Raw genomic sequence first — 17,749 nt, forward strand, 5'->3', positions numbered from 1 at the left:
GTGTCTGTGTTAATTGGTTTCCCTTTTCTTTGTTGAAGAGGGTCTGTGCAATCCTTCTGCCTAGTCCGCCATCTTGCCCCGCCAAAAACTGAGCCTTTATTTCTTTAGGCTAAAGAAATATATTTCTTTCATTGGAATAATCGGTATCACTGTATCTTAGTGAAGAATCCAATTAGCTACTTGGCTTAGATGATAAAGAGGCAATGTTGCATAGTGCTTAAAGGTGCAGCCCCTACAGCTGGTAGAGGTTTAAATCCTGGGCCTACCACACCTAAGCTGAGTGACTTTGAGCAAGTTACTTAATCTCTCTGAGCCTGGATGTCTTCATCAGTAAAATGAGTATAATGGTAGTACCCAGTGAATGAGGATGTTGTTAAGAATGAAAAGTGTTAATAGTGTTAATAGGTAAAGCACATGCAACAGTATCTGGCACATAAAAAACCAATTGCCACCAAGTTGACTCTGACTCATGGTCACTCCATGTGTGTTAGAGTAGAACTGTGCTCCATAGGGTTTTCAGTGGTTGATTTTTCAGAACAGATCATCAGGCCTTTCTTCCAAGATACTTCTGGATGGACTTCAACCTCCTACCATTCAGCAAACAGCTGAAAGTGTTCACTGTTTGCATCACCCAGGGACTTCAGCACATAGTAAGGGTTCACTAAATGTGAGATTCATAATGACCTTATAGGGTCACTATGAGTCAGAATCAACTTGACAGCATACAAGTGTTAGATATATGGAGTGATGGGCTACTAAGGTTGTGCAGGTCCGTGGGGTAGGTTCCCTTTGTCTAAAGCAGATGGAACACTAAAGAGAGGATCCTTTCTCCTCTATAGATCTTCTTAGTGTGTATCCATGCCTCTGTTATTACTAGTATTATTCATTTTTCTTAAGTCCATTCCTTGCTCAGATAACGGCTCATATTTTGATCATAATTGTTATGGACTGGATTGTGGCCCCACAACGATATGTTAAAGTCCTAACTCCTTATACCTGTGAATGGGACCTTGTTTGGAAACAACATGACCTTGTTTGAAGATGTTATTAGGTAAGTTAACATGAGGTCATCCCGGAATAGGATGGGCCCTAATCCAGTCTGAGTGCTCACTTTATAAAAGAGACTATACACAGGGGAAAGAGGACAATGTAAAGATACACCTATAAGGGAAGGAACTCCGAGAAATAACTGGGGCTACTGGAAGCCAGAAAAGACAAGGGAGACACTTCCCACAAAACAGATAGGAGACCATGGCCCTGCCAAAGCCCTGAATTCAGACTTCTAATCTCTAGAATTGTGAGACAATAAATTTCAGCTGTGGTGTTTTGTTACAGCATCCTAGGAAGCTATTACAATGATTATGGGGGGGGGGGGGATGTCACGTTGAAGATATTTGACTCTAAGTTACAATGATGTATGAGGAGTGGATTCTATGGGGGAAGGAGAGGATGAAGAAGTTCCAGTGAAAGAACTGGAGAACCTGGCTATAAAAGAAAAGAGGAGTGGGAAAGGATAGATGAAGCAAAGCCATGTGTTCTGTTGCTAACATTTAAAAATGCCAACCTCGGTCTCAGCTGATTCAGCCAGCTCACCCTGATTTCCTGTTGGCATCAGTCCAGAGAAACACAGCATGAATCACCAGGAGCAGAAAATGGGCCTGGAAAAGCTTAGGGCAGGAGGGAAGAGAGGCCCAGGAAAGAAGCTTCTGGCTAGGAGAGACAGGAGATCAGGATGCCTTCCCTCACACTATGTTGTTGTTATTGTTGTTATTTTGCCGTCGAGTCAGCCCCCACTCATAGCGACCCCTCCTTGGGTTTCCGAGGCAGTATCACTACAGAAGTAGGATTGCCCAACCTTCCTTCCGAGGAGTGGCTGGTGGGTTTGAACCGCCAGCCTTCTGGTTAGCAGTCAAGTGCCTTAGCCATTATGCTACCAGAGCTCCCAAGGGTTATAGGAATACAATCACAATGGGGGTTGCAGGACAGACTGCTCTGTGATAGAGATGGTACCACATCAACATGTGTGAAGGCGATGAGATTTATGGTCATGTATATTTCCCCAGGTTCCATTATCCTCTACCCATCCCATTGAAAAAATGTTTTTTGTGACCCAGTCATTCCATTACTAGGTATACATCCTAAAGAAGTGAGAGCCATGACAAGAACAGACATATGCACACCCATGTCATAGCAGCACTATTTACAATAGCAAAAAATGGAAACAATCTAGGTGTCCATCAACTGAGGAATGGATATCCAAACTATGGTACATACACACACTGACAATACTATGCAACCCTAAAGAATAATGTAGAATCTGCAAAGCACTGCATAATGCAGATGAACTTGGAAGACATTATGCTGAGTGAAATGGTCAATCACAGAAGGACAAATATTGTATTAGTCCATTATTGTAAAAGTCAAGGAAAGGTTTCTATATGGAAGGAAATTGTCTTTGTTGGTTACCCGGGGTGGGAGAGGAGGGCAAGGGACACTGTTAGATAGGTAAGACAAGTATTTATTTGGGTGAAGAGAAGGGCAATGTACCAAATGTGAGTGATCAACATGGTGGCACTGAGGAAGAGGAAGACATAGAGAAGTACATAGGAGGTGCAGACAACAAAGATGAACCCTTTTGCACATACAGTACTGCATTGTCAGTAAAGGCAAACATGGGTATATAGGTGGATAGATGGGTGGACAGATGGGTGGACAGGCTGAACTAGTAGGTATGTCTATGCAGTGGGGAGTGTACCCAAGACCATGTATAGGGTTGGCAGACAATGGTTCTACAAGTGTATTTGTGTGTTCTGTAAGAATTCCCTCGTGTATAGTAGAATTGACAAAGGATAAGGTTAGTCACTTCTTGGTCACAGACAGCTACCAAAAGGGAGCAAGTAGTTGAATCTGTGGGCTCAGGACCATAGTCACAGGGGACATCAAGCTCAATTGGCATAACATACTAGACAAAACATTGTTCCACCTCCTACTTTGGTGAGTAGCTACTGGGATCTTAAAAGCTTGCAAGCAGCCATCTAGATGCAACGATGGGTCTCTCCTCATCCAGAGCAAAGAAGAATGAAGAAAACCAAAGATTCATGGAAAAAAACTAGTCCTAGCAACTAGTACACCATACGATGCATAGCCTATACAACTATGAGACCAGAAGAACTAGATGGAGCCCTGCTACCATTGTCAACCACTGGGAGGGGAATCTATGTAGGAGATCCTGGGTAGAGAAGGAGAACAATGTGGAACAAAACTCAAAATCATTTGGGAAAAAAAGGGGGAGGGAAACCAGGCTTGCTGGTCTGATAGAGCCTGGTGGAACCACTGAGACTATGGTCCCTAGCTGCCCTTCAGGTTTGCAATTGAATCCACACCTGTGGCTTCCAGTCAAACAAAAGATAGGCATATGAGTTGAACATTTACCCGAGGTAGATACACTCCTTGGAGAGATCAATCATGGAAGAAAGAAGGGCTGTGTATACACAGGGAGACAGCTCAGGGGGCAGGAGTGCATGGAGGGATGGACACAGGGAAGAGGTGACTGTCGGGACAAAGTGGGAGGGGAGCTGTTGCATTGTGGTAAATTGTAGTCAATATCTTGAGACAAAGTGTGTGTGAACTGCTGCATGGAAAGTGAATTTGCTCTGTAAATTTTCACCCAAATCACAATTTTAAAAATATATGTGTATATTTTTTGTCTATAACTTGGTCAGCAATGAATGAAGTTTTTGCCTGATATTCTACTTCTTGGAGTCCTTTTTAACACAAACAATAAAGCAGTGGCTACTAATCAAAAGGTTCATGTTTGTGCCCACCCACAGGTGACTTGGAAGAAAGGCCTGGTGATTTCCTTCTGAAAAATAAGCCATTGAAAACTCTAAGGAGCACAGTTGTACTCTGACACACAAGGTTGCCGTGAGTTATAAATGACTGGAATGAAAACTGGTGGTTTCACTTGTGGAATCACTAAGTGATTTCACTTACTAGGATTTTGTGATGCAGATTCAGATGTATATGAAGAACATAAATAGAGAGATAGGCCCAGAACTCCAGATCCAAGGGAAAGAGGAAATAAAAATCAAAGCTGCAAGTTTCAGATGTTGGTGAGTCTGGAGGAGGGAGACTTCATGTGGGGAAGATTCGGGAGTTTCCCACGGGGTAAATGAGAATGGAAGGGAATATTAAGAAGGATTTTAGAAAGTTGTCTGAGCTATAAAATGGACCTTCTTTAACATTCCTCAAGAGATCCAGGAAGAGTTTTAAATTCTTTTAAAACTACTTTTGATTGCTAGATTAGACTTTTTGAATGATTTTATTCAGAGCCTGGTTCAGGATACAGTAATCAGGGTTTTATAAGTGCAAACCAACCTTTTGAACATCAGCCCTACTCACTGAAGACATGGATTAGGACATGCAAGCCATTTTATTTTATTAAAATGTTGTTGGGGAGACAAATGAGAAAACATGAACAAAGTTTAGATGCATCACTAGGAATAAAAGCAAACCGTGAATCTTCTCCTGAGCAGAAATAGGAGGTATTCCACCTCTACATCTGTCCTATGTGGGAAAAATAAGCCAGTCAATAGATGACCTGTTTATACTGGAAGAGAATTGAATGATGTCCTAATCATCAGGGAAATTACCAACTCTAATGATCACAAAAACAAAACAAAACAAAACAAACTCACTTCCATCAAGTTGATTTCAACTCATAGCAACCTCTTCATAGGTTTCTGAGGCGGTATCTCTACGGAAGTAGATCACCCAGTCTTCCTTCCGAGGAGTGGCTGATAGGTAGGAAATGTATATCCCTTGAGATGGCTGCCAGAAAAACTGGTCTTCTTCATGACCCAGAAATGTCTATGTTGAGGACTAGGGGTGGTGCATCTGGAATGGGGGCCAGCCCTGAGGTTCACGGACCAGTGTTTGACAGCCAGGACTGGTGGACAGCCTTCGCTGATGTGAACTAGGTCAAAGAGTTGATAAGAAAGGACCTTGATGCTAGAAACTATGGGCTGGAGTGGGTGAAACTGAGCTGTGATATGCAGTTGAGACAGAAAGAGTCAGAGCTGGTATCTTAGTTACCTGGTGTAACTGTAACATAAACACAAATGGGTGGCTATAAAGGATAGAACTTTATTCCTCGAAGTTCTGGAAGCTAAAAGTCCAAATTACGGTCTTGGCCTTGTCAATTCCTTCCTTGTTGGTTGTCCCAGGTGTTCCTTGATTCTATGGGTATTCCATGTCATTCCTTGGTCCCTTGGGCAATTCTCACCTTGATACCTAATATACAAAATAGAATCCGAAAGTACTTGGACCCAGAGGCACAAAACCCAAAGACACCAAGACTATAGTTTGAGATATTCCAGAGAAGTCAGCCTTGAGAGAAAGATAGAATCCACCTGGTGTTAATGCCTTATGAAGCTAAGAGATAAGGCTCACAGTCAAATGGGTCGTAATTTAGGGGTTTCTCTTTCCTTCTCATGAAGTCCTGGTCCTTGGAACTGGGATGTATATATGTAATCATAAGCTTTAGCTCAACCTGTGTTAACTCTGTATTTTTCCACTGGAGGTGAGTGGACTTTTGGAGTACCTGAAAGTCTGTCTGTTCCCCAGTTATGCATAAGTAATTAAATTCTTTCTTCTCTCTTCTCTTGGTGTGACTGAATTGGCTCTGCATCATTCCAGGCACAGGCCCACATTTTTGGGTAACAACCTGGCATTTGTCCCCCTGCAGTGTTCAGGTGCTTCTGTGTCTAAAGGAATTTTTTATAACTCTCAGAGGTGATTAGCATTAGGACACACCCGACGTTGAAACAAAGAAACCCTATTTCCAAACATGGCACATCCTTAGGTATAGGGGGTTAGGGTTCCAACACACTTTTGAGGAGGACACAATTCAATCCTTGGTTTGAACCCATAGTTTAATGAGAAAAAAATGAGTGTGCCTCTGAAAATAAGTCAATCATCTACTATACTGTAGCCTAGCATCTACCCAAACTCACTACTGGTATCCTCTACTCTTTGAAAGTTCAGTTTATGCCATTTTGCTTTTATGAAAGACCTACATTAGTAACTTGCTAATGAAAGAAATTCAAAGGTTTTGTTGTTGTTTTTGTTAGGTGCCATCTAGTCATCTCCAACTCATAGCGACCCTATGCACAGCAGAACAAAACACCACCCAGTCCTGCACCATCTCCATGATCCTTGCTATACTTGATTGAGCCCATCGCCACTGCCACCATGTCAATCCATCTCATTGAGGGCCTTTCCCTCTTTTGTTGACCCTCCACCTTACCAAGCATGACATCCTTCTCCAGGGAATGGTCCCTTCTGACAACATGACCAAAGTATGTGAGACGAAGTCTGGCCATTCTTGCCTCCGAGGAGCATTCCGGCTGAACTTCCTCCAGGACAGACCTGTTAGTTCTTTTAGCAGTCCACGGTACTAGTTTTAGCTTTTACAAAAAAAAGGAGAAAAGCAAAACGAGCATTCAGCATTTGCTTTGCAGCGAGTTATTAAACAGCCAGCTCGCACTCCAAGCAGCGAGAGTGGCCTCGCCAAGTTCCTTCTCTGGGAACTATACTCAGCATCTCAGCATCAAGCCACCATAGCTTTGAACCATGTCTGTGACACTGTATGTTAGTGTCATTTTAGGCTTTTTGTGTTATGTGGTATGATTTGGTAAATTATTCTTTGGGTCTAGGAATGCTTAAGTAAATTTTCTTATATTAATTAATGATAATTGCTTCTTCACTTTATGCCATTTTGGCTTATGAAAGGTTTCAGATGAACTCTGTTTTTGGATAGCACCAGAAACCTGTATAGATCAAAACCTTATTTTTAGAAACACACTTTCCTGTAACTTACCTTTGGAAATCCTGTGTGATAGTTAAGCTTATATATCAACTTCGCTGGGCCTGGTTTTGAGTGGCTGAGCAGCTGGGTGTAGTTATTCCCCATGATGAGACTGGTAATCAACACCATGGTGGACTCTACTAGAGCAGCTGAGTAGCTGCCTTAGGGATGTGTCGGCTTCCAGTGTATAAGGAGAAATTTTGAGACAGGTCTCGGCAGCTTTTCGGCATGCTTGGTGGACCCTGCATGTGGCCAAGTCTTTGTTTAGCAGCCTGCCATATCCCCTGCCAGTCTCTGGACTTGACCTAGTGGCCTGCTATGTTGTTTGGTAATATTGGGACTGTGCCATTTTATTTATTGACCTTGGACTTATTAGCCTCAGCAGCCAGCAGCTGCCTGAGTGAAGAAACATTTCTAGCTCCAGTAGGCCGAGAGCAATAGGCAGAGCTGAAGCCCAAGGTTGAGGGACTTTCACCCAGCCCCTAGAGCCTGTCACTTTGCACTCAGACTTCTAACCTCCAGAACTGTAAGAGAATAAATCCCTGTTTATTAAAACCACCCATTTGTGGTATTTTCTTTTAGAGTGGCACAGGAGAACCAAAATACCCTAAATCAGATCTCAGGTGGTGCCTGGGCATCTCTATTTTTCCATGAGCTTCTCAGATTTTCTGGTGAAGTCTATCCACAAATTGGAATTTCAGAACTACCTGTTAGTCAGTTACAACTATTCTCTCCCTGATCAATCAACCAAGGAAATTATTCTACTTGCCACAAACTAGCCAACAGGGACTTACTCTTTCCATTTCCACAGTAAATTCTCTCCAGGGCAAACAGAAGAAGAGTTTCCTGGAGCCTCTTAAAAGACAATGTTTATTGGTTGGTTTTAAAACTTGTGTATTTAAAACAAAACACAGCTTTAAGGTGGACATAGTCTACATTAAAGGAGTCCCTGAGTGGCCAATAGTTAAATGCTGGGCTACTAACTGAAAGGTTGGTAGTTCGAGTCCCCCAGAGAGTCCTCAGAAGAAAGGTCTGGCAATCTACTTACAAAAAATGGCATTGAAAATCTATGGCGCACAGTTCTACTCTGAAACACATGGGGTCATCATGAGTCTGAATCAACTCCATGGCAACTGGTTAGAGTCTAGCTTAAAGAAAAAATATACAGCCTTAATAGATGTTTTCAAGGAGATCTTAAGAGAGCTTAAGAGTGTTCCTCAGTGTGACCCCTGGACATTAAAAAACAAAAAACCAAACTCACTGCCATAGTCATTTCTGACTCACAGCAACCCCCGTTGGCTTTCTGAGGCTGTAAATCTTTACAGAAGTAGATCACCCAGTCTTCCTTCCATGGAGCAGCTGGTGGGTTTGAACTGCTAACCTTATGGTTAGCAGTCAAGTGCCTTATGCACTATGCCACCAGAGCTCCCCTGGACATTAGAAGATGCCAAGGAATTAATTTAAAATACAGATTCCCAAGCACCCCCCCCCCATATCTGATTCGTGCAACTGTCTGTCTTATTTAATGCTAGTTGTTTAGTTAGGCCATAAATAAGTATAAAGTGCCTAGTATGCACCCACTATTCTGCTAAGTGCATGAGAACAGGGACTACATGTGTTTGCTGAGCCTCAGTGTCTAGCCCATGCCTGAAAAAAAAAATTCATCCACTCAAAAAAAAAAGGAGTAGCAAATGCCTACTGTGTGCCAGGATTAATAAATGTGGTCACTACATCTAGGGGTTCAGAGTCTAGTGGCAGAGACAGCCAAGGGGTCATTAAGGTACAGCAATAAGACATGGGTTTTTTATATGTATCTATTGCCTACTGAATCCACAGTCAAACAACTTTGGAAGGCTTTGGGATAAATTAAGTAAAAGGAATCAAGTTTTTTAATGCAAGCTTTGTCAGACACTGTATGATATCAATCATACTTTGGCAAGCTTTGTAAATCTCCAATAGGTAGGGATGGGAGGTGGAGTTAGTATTCAGCACTTTCTCATTTCAACTAACTGAAGACTCTTTTTTGACACCTCTTGAAGGATTAGAGGTTAGAGAACAGACTTTGGGAAATTCTGTCCAGCCAGATCATGACTGAAAGGTTAATAAAATCAAACCTCACAATAATTTACATTCAGCTAAATTGGAATGTTACCAAAAGACCCCAAAATTCCAGACTATCAGACTTATGAAAATAGTTAATGCTACTGTCTGACTCCTATAAAAAGTTATCTTATGGGGTACCATGACCACAAGGAGGAAACAAATTGACCAAAAGGAAAGAACGGGCCGATCGCGGAACCTGGCTGACTAAACCCTATGATGCCTTAAACCCCAAGACAAAGAAATGAGAAGTTCAGAGAGAAGGATAAAAAAGACCCGAACTCAGACAATCGCTGGTTGGTCTCTCTAACGCAAAGTCAGCCCATCTGCTTTGATGCTTGCATCTCTTGAAAAATAAACTCTCCTTTTCTCTTTCTCTGTCCTGGTTTCTCTCGGCATTGGCGACCCAGCCTTACAATGACCAAGCTCTATATTATGCCTCTCCCATCCCTCACCCCACAGTCTCCTGCCCAAGCCTCTGCTTCCCACTCTCTGCCTTGCACTTCAACAACACTGAATGCTTCTTACCTTCAAGCCTTTGCTCATGCTGTCACCCTCCCCCTCACACTCTCCCATCCTGCAACCTCTCCCAGTGCACACAGCATTTACCTGGGGGACTCATATGTGTCCTTGATGAGTCAGCCCAGACATCACCTCTGACAGAAGTCTTGTCTGTTCAGGAGCTGGTTCTCCATGTTCTCACTGTGCTCTCCATGTCTCTGCCCAGTACTTAGTTATCATGGTCCCACTAAACCATGAGCTCTTGGAGGCAAGGAGTCTTCCCCAGGCCTTATCTCTGATCTCCAATACCAGGATTCTCAGCCTGGACACTACTGAACCAGATATTTGGACCAGATCATTCCTGTGGAGGGAGAGCTCTGGTGGTATAGTGATTAAGGCATTTGGCTTCTAACCAAAAGGTCAGTGGTTCAAACGATTCAGCTGTTCCATCGAAAAAAGATGGTCTGCTTCTGTAAAGACTTATAGCCTTGGAAAGCCAGTGGGGGTTGCTATGAGTCGGAATCCACTCTATGCCAGTGAGTTTGTTTTTTGATTTTGTAGGGGAGAGCAAAAGGTTGTCTTGGGCATTATAGGATGTTAACAGCACTCCTAGTGTTAATAGATTGAATTGTGTCCCTCTAAAACATATATTTATATTATTTTAGAGGGACACAATTATGAGTCAGGTCCGACTCGACGGCACGTAACAACAACAATAACAAAATATATATTGAAAGCCTGACCCCTGTACCTGTAAATATGACTCTATTTGGAAACAGAGGCTTCCTTTTGTTATGTTCATGTGGTCATACCAGTGTAGAGGGGCTCCTAAACCTAAGCACTTCTAAACTGTAAAAAGAGAAGATTCAGCACAGGGGAAGATAGGACACTCGGGAAAACCAAAGAACCCCGAGGAATGCCTGCAGACACCAGAAACTAGGAGACAGGTTTACAGAAGGAATTGGTATCACAGAGAACCTAATTTGGACCTTTAGCCTTTAGAATTATGAGAAAATAAATTTCTGTTCTTTAAAGCCACTCACTTGTGGTATTTCTGTTATGGCAGCACTGAGTAAATAAAACACTTGGCCTCTACACACTAAATCCCAGTAGTACTGCCTACTCCCTGTCCCATTGTAAGAACCACAGATGTCTAAAAACATTTCCCAAAGTCTCTAGAGGGACAGCTTAGTATGCATATAAGGCAATTAAAAACACCATAGCTTAAATCAGGGGCACCTTAGTCTTCAAAGTGACATCTTTCCTCTTTATCACTTTAAAGAGGTTTTTTGCAGCAGATTTGCCCAGTGCATTATGCTGTCTGATTTCTTGACTGCTGCTTCCATGGGTGTTGATTGCAGATCCAAGTAAAATAAAATCCTTAACAACTTCAATCTTTTCTCCGTTTATCATAATATTGCTTATTGGTCCAGATGTGAGGATTTTGTTTTCTGATACTGTGGTATAATCCATGATAAAGACTGTAGTCTTTGATTTTCATCAGTTTAAGTCCTTCACGTCCTCTTCACTTTCAGCAATCAAGGTTGTGTCACCAACATATTGCAGGTTGTTAAAAAGTCTTCCTCCAATCCTGATGCTATGTTCTTTTCCATATAGTCCAGATTCTCAGATTATTTGCTCAGCATACAAACTGAGTAAGCATGATGGAAGGATACAATCTTGACACACACCTTTCCTGATTTTAAACCATGCAGTATCCTCTCATGCTGTTCCAATGACTGCCTCTTGCTTTGTGCACACATTTCTCAAAAGCACAATTAACTTTTCTGAAATTCCCATTCTTCCCAATGTTACCCATAATTTGTTATCTACACAGTTGAATGCCTTTGCATAATCAATTAAACAGGTTAACATCCTTCTGGTATTCTCAATAAATAAAGAAGACTAAAGACAAATTGATGGCTTTAAATTATGATGTTGGTGAAAAATATTGACTGTATCATGGACTACCAGAAGAATGTGGCATCAGGATTGGAGGAAGACTCATTAACAACCTATGACATGAAGATGACACAACCTTGCTTGCTGAAACTGATGATGACTTCAAACACTAACTGATGAAGATTAAAGACTACAGTCTGTAGTATGGATTACACCTCAACATAAAGAAAATGAAAATCCTCACAACTGGACCAATAAGCAGCAACACAAAAATGAAGAAAAGATTGAAATTGCCAAAGATTTCATATGACTTGGTTCTACAATCAACATCAATGGAAGTAGCAGTTAAGACATCGGACAATGTATTGCACTGGGCAAATCTGCTGCAAAAGTCCTTTTTAAAGTCCTGAAGAGCAAAGATGTCTCTTTGAAGACTAAGGTGCATCTAACCCAAGCCATGGTATTTTCAATAGCTTTATATGCATGTGAGAGCTGGACAATGAATAAGGAAAACTAAAGAGAGTTGATGCTCTTGAGTTGTGGTGTGGGTGAAGAATAGTGAAAGTACCATAGATTAACAAAGAACTAACAAATCTGTCCTGGAAGAAGTGCAGCCAGAATGCTACTTGGAAGCAAGAATGGCCAGACTTCATCTCACCTACTTTGATCATGTTGTCAGAAGGGACCATTCTCTGGAAAAGAATATCATGCTTGGTAAAGCGGAGGGTCAGCAAAAAAGGGGGAAGACCCTCAACAAAATGGATAGACACAGTGGCTGCAGCGATGGGCTCAGGATTGTGAGGATGGTGCATGACTAGATAGTGTTTTGTTCTGTTGTACATAGGGTCACTATGAGTCAGAGTCAACTCAACAGCACCTAACAACAACAACCAGAAGAATAAACAAGTTGTCTTGGAAGAAGTACAACCAGAATGCTCCTTAGAAGCAAGGATGGTGAGACTTCATCTCATGAATTTTAGACATGTTATCAAGAGGGACCAGTCCCTAGACAAGAACATCATGCTAGGTAAAAAACAGGAAGGGACAAAATCGTCCCTAATTGAGAACCACTGTCCTATATCTAGTGCAGTGCCTGGCATTCATTAAACAAATATTTGCTGAATATGTACTATTTGTTAGCTACAGATAATACAACCATGAGCAAAATACATATCCCAAAACCTGTTGCATCAAGTCAACTCCAACTCATGGTATCCCTATGTGTTACAGAGTAGAACTGCTGCATAGGGTATTTTTAGCTATAATCTTTACAGAAGCAGATAACCAGGCCTTTCCTCTATGGCACCACTGGGTGGGTTTGAACCATCAATATTTAGATTAGCAGTCCAGGGCAAACTGTGTGTACCACTCAGAGCCCCTTCTTTTAAGGTGCCATTAATCTAGTTCCAGGAATTGAGATGTAGACAGATTTAAAAAAACAAACTCATTGCCATTGAGTCAGTTCCAACTCATAGCGACCCCTCTTTGGGTTTCCAAGGCAGTAACTCTACGGAAGTAGATTGCCCAGTATTCCTTCCAAAGACAGACTTTATTAGGGATATAATAATAAACATAATTTTATGAAGGCTGAGAGCCTTGCCTATTTTATTCTTCTAGGACAGGGCCTGGTGCCTATTAAACACTCAATAAATATTCATTGATGAATCATAGTAGCTAAACTTTACAGAGCACTATGTGGCAGAAACAATTCTACTCAATTTACATATATTAAATTGTTTCAGCTGCACAATGAGTCTAGGAGATTCTATTATTATCCCCATTTCACAGATGAGCCAACTAAAGCATAGACATTTTAAGCAACGTGAAAATTACCATGCGGTGAATAGACTGGTTCCAGAGCCCAAGCATTGCAGCCCCAGATATTACCAAGGATGACCAACAATTATTGAACTCTCCTTTCTGCTATAATGACACAATAAGATATTCCTTTCTTCTCATCTTTGCCATTATCTTGAGAAAAGTTGAAGAACAGAGAGGTTAATAGCCTGTACCCCTCACTAATCATAAATGCAGCAGCTGAAATTTGTTCCCTCATTGTCTGATAGTAAGGCCTATGCCTTTAACCACTGGGCTATATTGCCTCAATTATGGGTGCTCACTAAACAGTGTTGACATAATTGAAATGATGGATGGTGTCAAAATCCTTTCTGCATCTTGACACTATTGAGCAGAGAGCCTGACACATAGATGGTGCCCAGTGCATAATAGTTAATATAATAGCAGTGAGGTATAAGGGGTAGGTCTCTAGGTTAGGAATCAGGAGATCTGAGTGAGCCTCCTGGCTCTGCCTCAAAGATGCTTTATGACTTGGAGGCATCACCCTCAACCAGGCTTCCACTTTAGCATCTATAAAATGAGGGGTTTCTGACATGCTGAGTTCCTCCTTCCAGTTATGATGCTGATTCCCCGAAGCCACAGTCCTGGATCTACTTAAAGAGCCCTCTTTCCATCTTGGAGGTCAACCAGGTAAAGCTCCTCCTCCAAGTGTCCTGATTGGTTTGTTCACCTCCTGATGCAGGTGCTGTTTTGGTTGCCTGGCAACAAAGTAGAGGAGCCTGCCACTTCTGAGAGGAGCAATGAATGAATGAGAAGAGATAGTCCCACTGGGAGCAGAGGCCACAGCTAGAGCAGAACACAGCAAAATTCATAACTTCACCTGCACATGTATATATGTATACCATCCTGCTGACAGAGCAGCTAATGGAGTATTTGGGGAAAAGAAAGAGGAATTTCATTGTGAAGATGACCAGAAAAAAAAAGAAGAAAGAAAGATAAAGAAAACCCTCATGCAAAATCTTGGGGGATGAGGAGGGACTTAATCCCACCTACCCATTCTGAGGTGACCCTACCACAGAAATCGAAGGACACTTGTTTGCTCTAGTATCACTCATAAGAGATCTCCCTCTGCTCTCCTCCAGGCCCAGAACACTTGTTCCCTCTGTCCCACCAACCTTTAAATGTCTATTCCAGGTTCTGGATCAAGAACAGGTCATTGTAATTGGCTCAGTTGAGCCCCATGATCACTTGCAAAACAGGCATGTCTTAGTTCCCTAGTGCTTCTATAACAGACATATCACAAGTGGATTGCTTTACAAACAGGGATTTCTTCTCTTACAGTTTAATTCTAAATCAGAGTGCTGGTTCTAAGGGCTCAGTGAAGTCCGTCAACATTGGGCTTCAGCTCTGCCTCTTGTTCTAGGCCCACTGGAGCTAGAGGCTTCTTCTGAGTCATGCAGCTACTGGCTGCTGAGGTTGATGGACCTAAGATCACCAGGTAAAATGGCTGGCCACTGGCTCAAGTCCAGGAACTAAAGATGAAGACTTGGCCAAATGCAGGATCCAAAATGTGCCAAAAAGCTAGAGACCTTTCCCAAAGCTTTTCCATATATACTGGAAGCAGGGCACACCCCTAAGGTAAAAAAAAAAAAAAAACTAAACCCACTGCCCTTGAGTCATATCTGACTCATAGCAACCCCTCCTTGGGTTTCTGAGGCAGTATCACCAAAGAAGTAGATTGCCCAACCTTCCTTCCGAGGAGTGGCTGGTAGGTTTGAACCACCAACCTTCTGATTAACAGTCAAATGCCTTAAGCACTATATTAGCAGAGCTCCTACCCCAAAGGTAACTCCCCTTCAATTACTTATCTGCTCACAGCAGATTCCATCATGGAGGTGATTAATCTCATCATGGGGAATAACTATACCCAGCTGCCAAGCCACTCAAAAACATGGCCCAGACAAGTTGACACATAACTACCACAGAGCAGAACCCAAGTTCAGCAGCTAGGGAACCCTTTAGAAACATTAAGGGCTATGTTTTTCAATCATGTAGCTCTGGGTTCAATTCCTGGCTCTGCCATTTATAAAATCTGTGAATCTAAGTAAGTTTCCTAGTTTCTCTAAGCCTTAGTTTAAGACCTATCTCAAAGTACCATTCAAAGAATTAAATAAGATGATAGAACTTAAATAAGATAATGGAACTTAAAATAGAGGTTTGTGCTTGGTAAGCGCTCAATTCTTCAGACCTTAGGTAATAACATCAGCAAGCCTATAGGACAGATTAGAACTGCCCCATAGGGTTTCCTAGGCTATACTCTTTATGGGAGCAGTTCACCAGGTCTTTTCTCCCATGGAGCTGCTAGTGGGTTCAAACCTCCAAAGTGCTCAATTCTTCTTATTATTATTACCTAGGGTCTCACACACCACTTAGCAAGCAGTAAAGCTGGGATTTGAACCCAGTCTCCAGTAATGTCAAGGCAAATTTTTGTGGCTACTTCATTTCTCCTTTATAAGGAAAAGCCATAGAATGTATACTTTCCACAAATATTGATGAGCCTCCAAATGATGACGATGAAATTTATACCTAATTTTTATAGAGATTTTATAGACTTGGGAGTACTTTTACATGAGTTCTCTCACTTAATGGTCACTTTTCTAACAGCTGGATGGAGACAGTTTTGGAGAAAGCAATGGTCTGCCTCTGGAAGTGAAGCTCTACTTCTCCCCCAGGAGCTTGAAAGCTAGGAGAGGCAGCCTCATCCTCTAACACAATGGGGCCAGCACGAGGGAAGGCAGCCAGGGAGCTACGGGAACTCAGCATCCAAGCCCATTGTCTTAAGAAGGGTTCACCGTGGCCTTTCTCTCTCTGTTTGTTCTGCCCAGTATAATACACTGGGAACAGCATTCTGTGTCTCTTGAGCCCAACATGGTGGGATAGTATATATAGCCAGGAGTTCAGAAATACCCCAGCTAGGATCCTTCTTCACTGTCTGCTCCTGAGACACACATGCACACACACACACACACACAAAGATTTAAATCTAAGCTGGTAACTCTTATTGCTACTTCCTTCTGCTCAGAAACCCTGAGCCAAGTGGAATCTTAGGAATTCTCTCTCTCTTTTTCTTTCTCTTCCCTGCCCCACCCGTCCCCTCACTCACATACACATACATACACTGGTGCACACACTTTGCAGAGACACCCTGCCCCCTAGGCTCCTCTGGGAAATACTTGGGCAATAAGAACTACAGTTAGAAAGCCATCGACTAGGTCCAAACCCCTCACCTTACAGAGGAGCAGCAGAGACCTAGAGAGGGGGACTGACTCCCTCCAGGTCACACAGCCAGACATTCTGACTGCCATCTAGTTACCATCCGTCTGCATAGCACTAAACACAGAACATTTTTGTTTTTTCAATTTCTCACTCTAAAACCTCCCATTTAAAATATATTACTGGATTGTCCAAATTAAAAAGAAAATGCAAGGAATTTGGTTTTTAATTAACTTTTAATTATATCAATAATAAATATAAATGTTATTGTTGTTAGGTGCTGTTGAGTCTATTTGACTCAAAGCAACCCCATGTACAACAGAATGAAACACTGCCCAGTCCTGTACCATTCTCACAATCATTGCTATGCTTAAGCTCATTGTCACAGCCCCTGTGTTAATCCACCTCATTGAGGGTATTTCCTTTTTCTTGCTGACCCGCTAATTTACCAAGCATGATGTCCTTCTCTAGGGACTGCCTCCTGAAAACATGTCCAAAGTACATGAGACAAAGTCTTGCCATCCTTACTTGTTGTTGTTGTTGTTATGTGCCTTCGAGTCAGACCTGACTCACAGCGACCCCTCCTTGGGTTTCCGAGGTGGTATCACTACGGAAGTAGATTGCTCAACCTTCCTTCCAAGGAGTGGCTGGTGGGTTTGAACCGCCAGCCTTCTGGTTAGCAGCCAAGTGCCTTAGGCACTATGCTACCAGAGATTGAAACATTATAAATAAGACTAAAGGCCCCTCTGATACTCCCCATACAAAAAACATATATATGATGAGGTTTCATCCCTGCTACTTTAAAGATACCATTGGTAGTAATTTCCATGTTGTTACAGATATCCATACTATACATGATACTATGCACATATACTACATACTATATGTCATACTAAGATGAGCATGGGTGGTGTAGTGGTTAAGTACTCAGCTATTAACTGAAAGTTTGGCAGTTCAAGTCCACCAGCCGCTCCATGGGAGAAAGGTGTGGCAGTCTGCTTCCATAAAAATTACAGCCTCGAGAACCCTACGGGGATGTTCTGTGCTGTCCTACAGAGTCAGTATTGAGTTTGATTTTTACTTGATACCCTACACCACAGTACATACATTTTTTTTGTTTTCAATTTGCTTCATTCACTCAATATGCTTTTGCCATGATTGGGCGTGGTAGTTAAGTTTTTGTGTCAACTTGGCTGGGCCTGGTTGAGTGGCTGAGCAGCTAGATGTAGTATTCCCCATGATGAGACTGGTAATCAACTCCATGGTGGAATCTACTGGGAACAGCTGAGGTATGTGTGTATGTGGTCT

General features: G+C 42.1%; 1 pseudogene; it reads left to right on the forward strand.

Annotated features, from left to right (window-relative positions):
- The window catches only part of LOC103208510, an 82,899-nt pseudogene extending 66,962 nt beyond the window's left edge, over positions 1-15,937 (forward strand).
- The last annotated feature ends 1,812 nt before the right edge of the window (positions 15,938-17,749 follow it).

Source organism: Orycteropus afer, unplaced genomic scaffold (genome assembly GCF_000298275.1).
Source record: "Orycteropus afer afer isolate SDZICR_OR568_19922 unplaced genomic scaffold, OryAfe1.0 scaffold00446, whole genome shotgun sequence".
NCBI classification, from domain to species: domain Eukaryota; kingdom Metazoa; phylum Chordata; class Mammalia; order Tubulidentata; family Orycteropodidae; genus Orycteropus; species Orycteropus afer.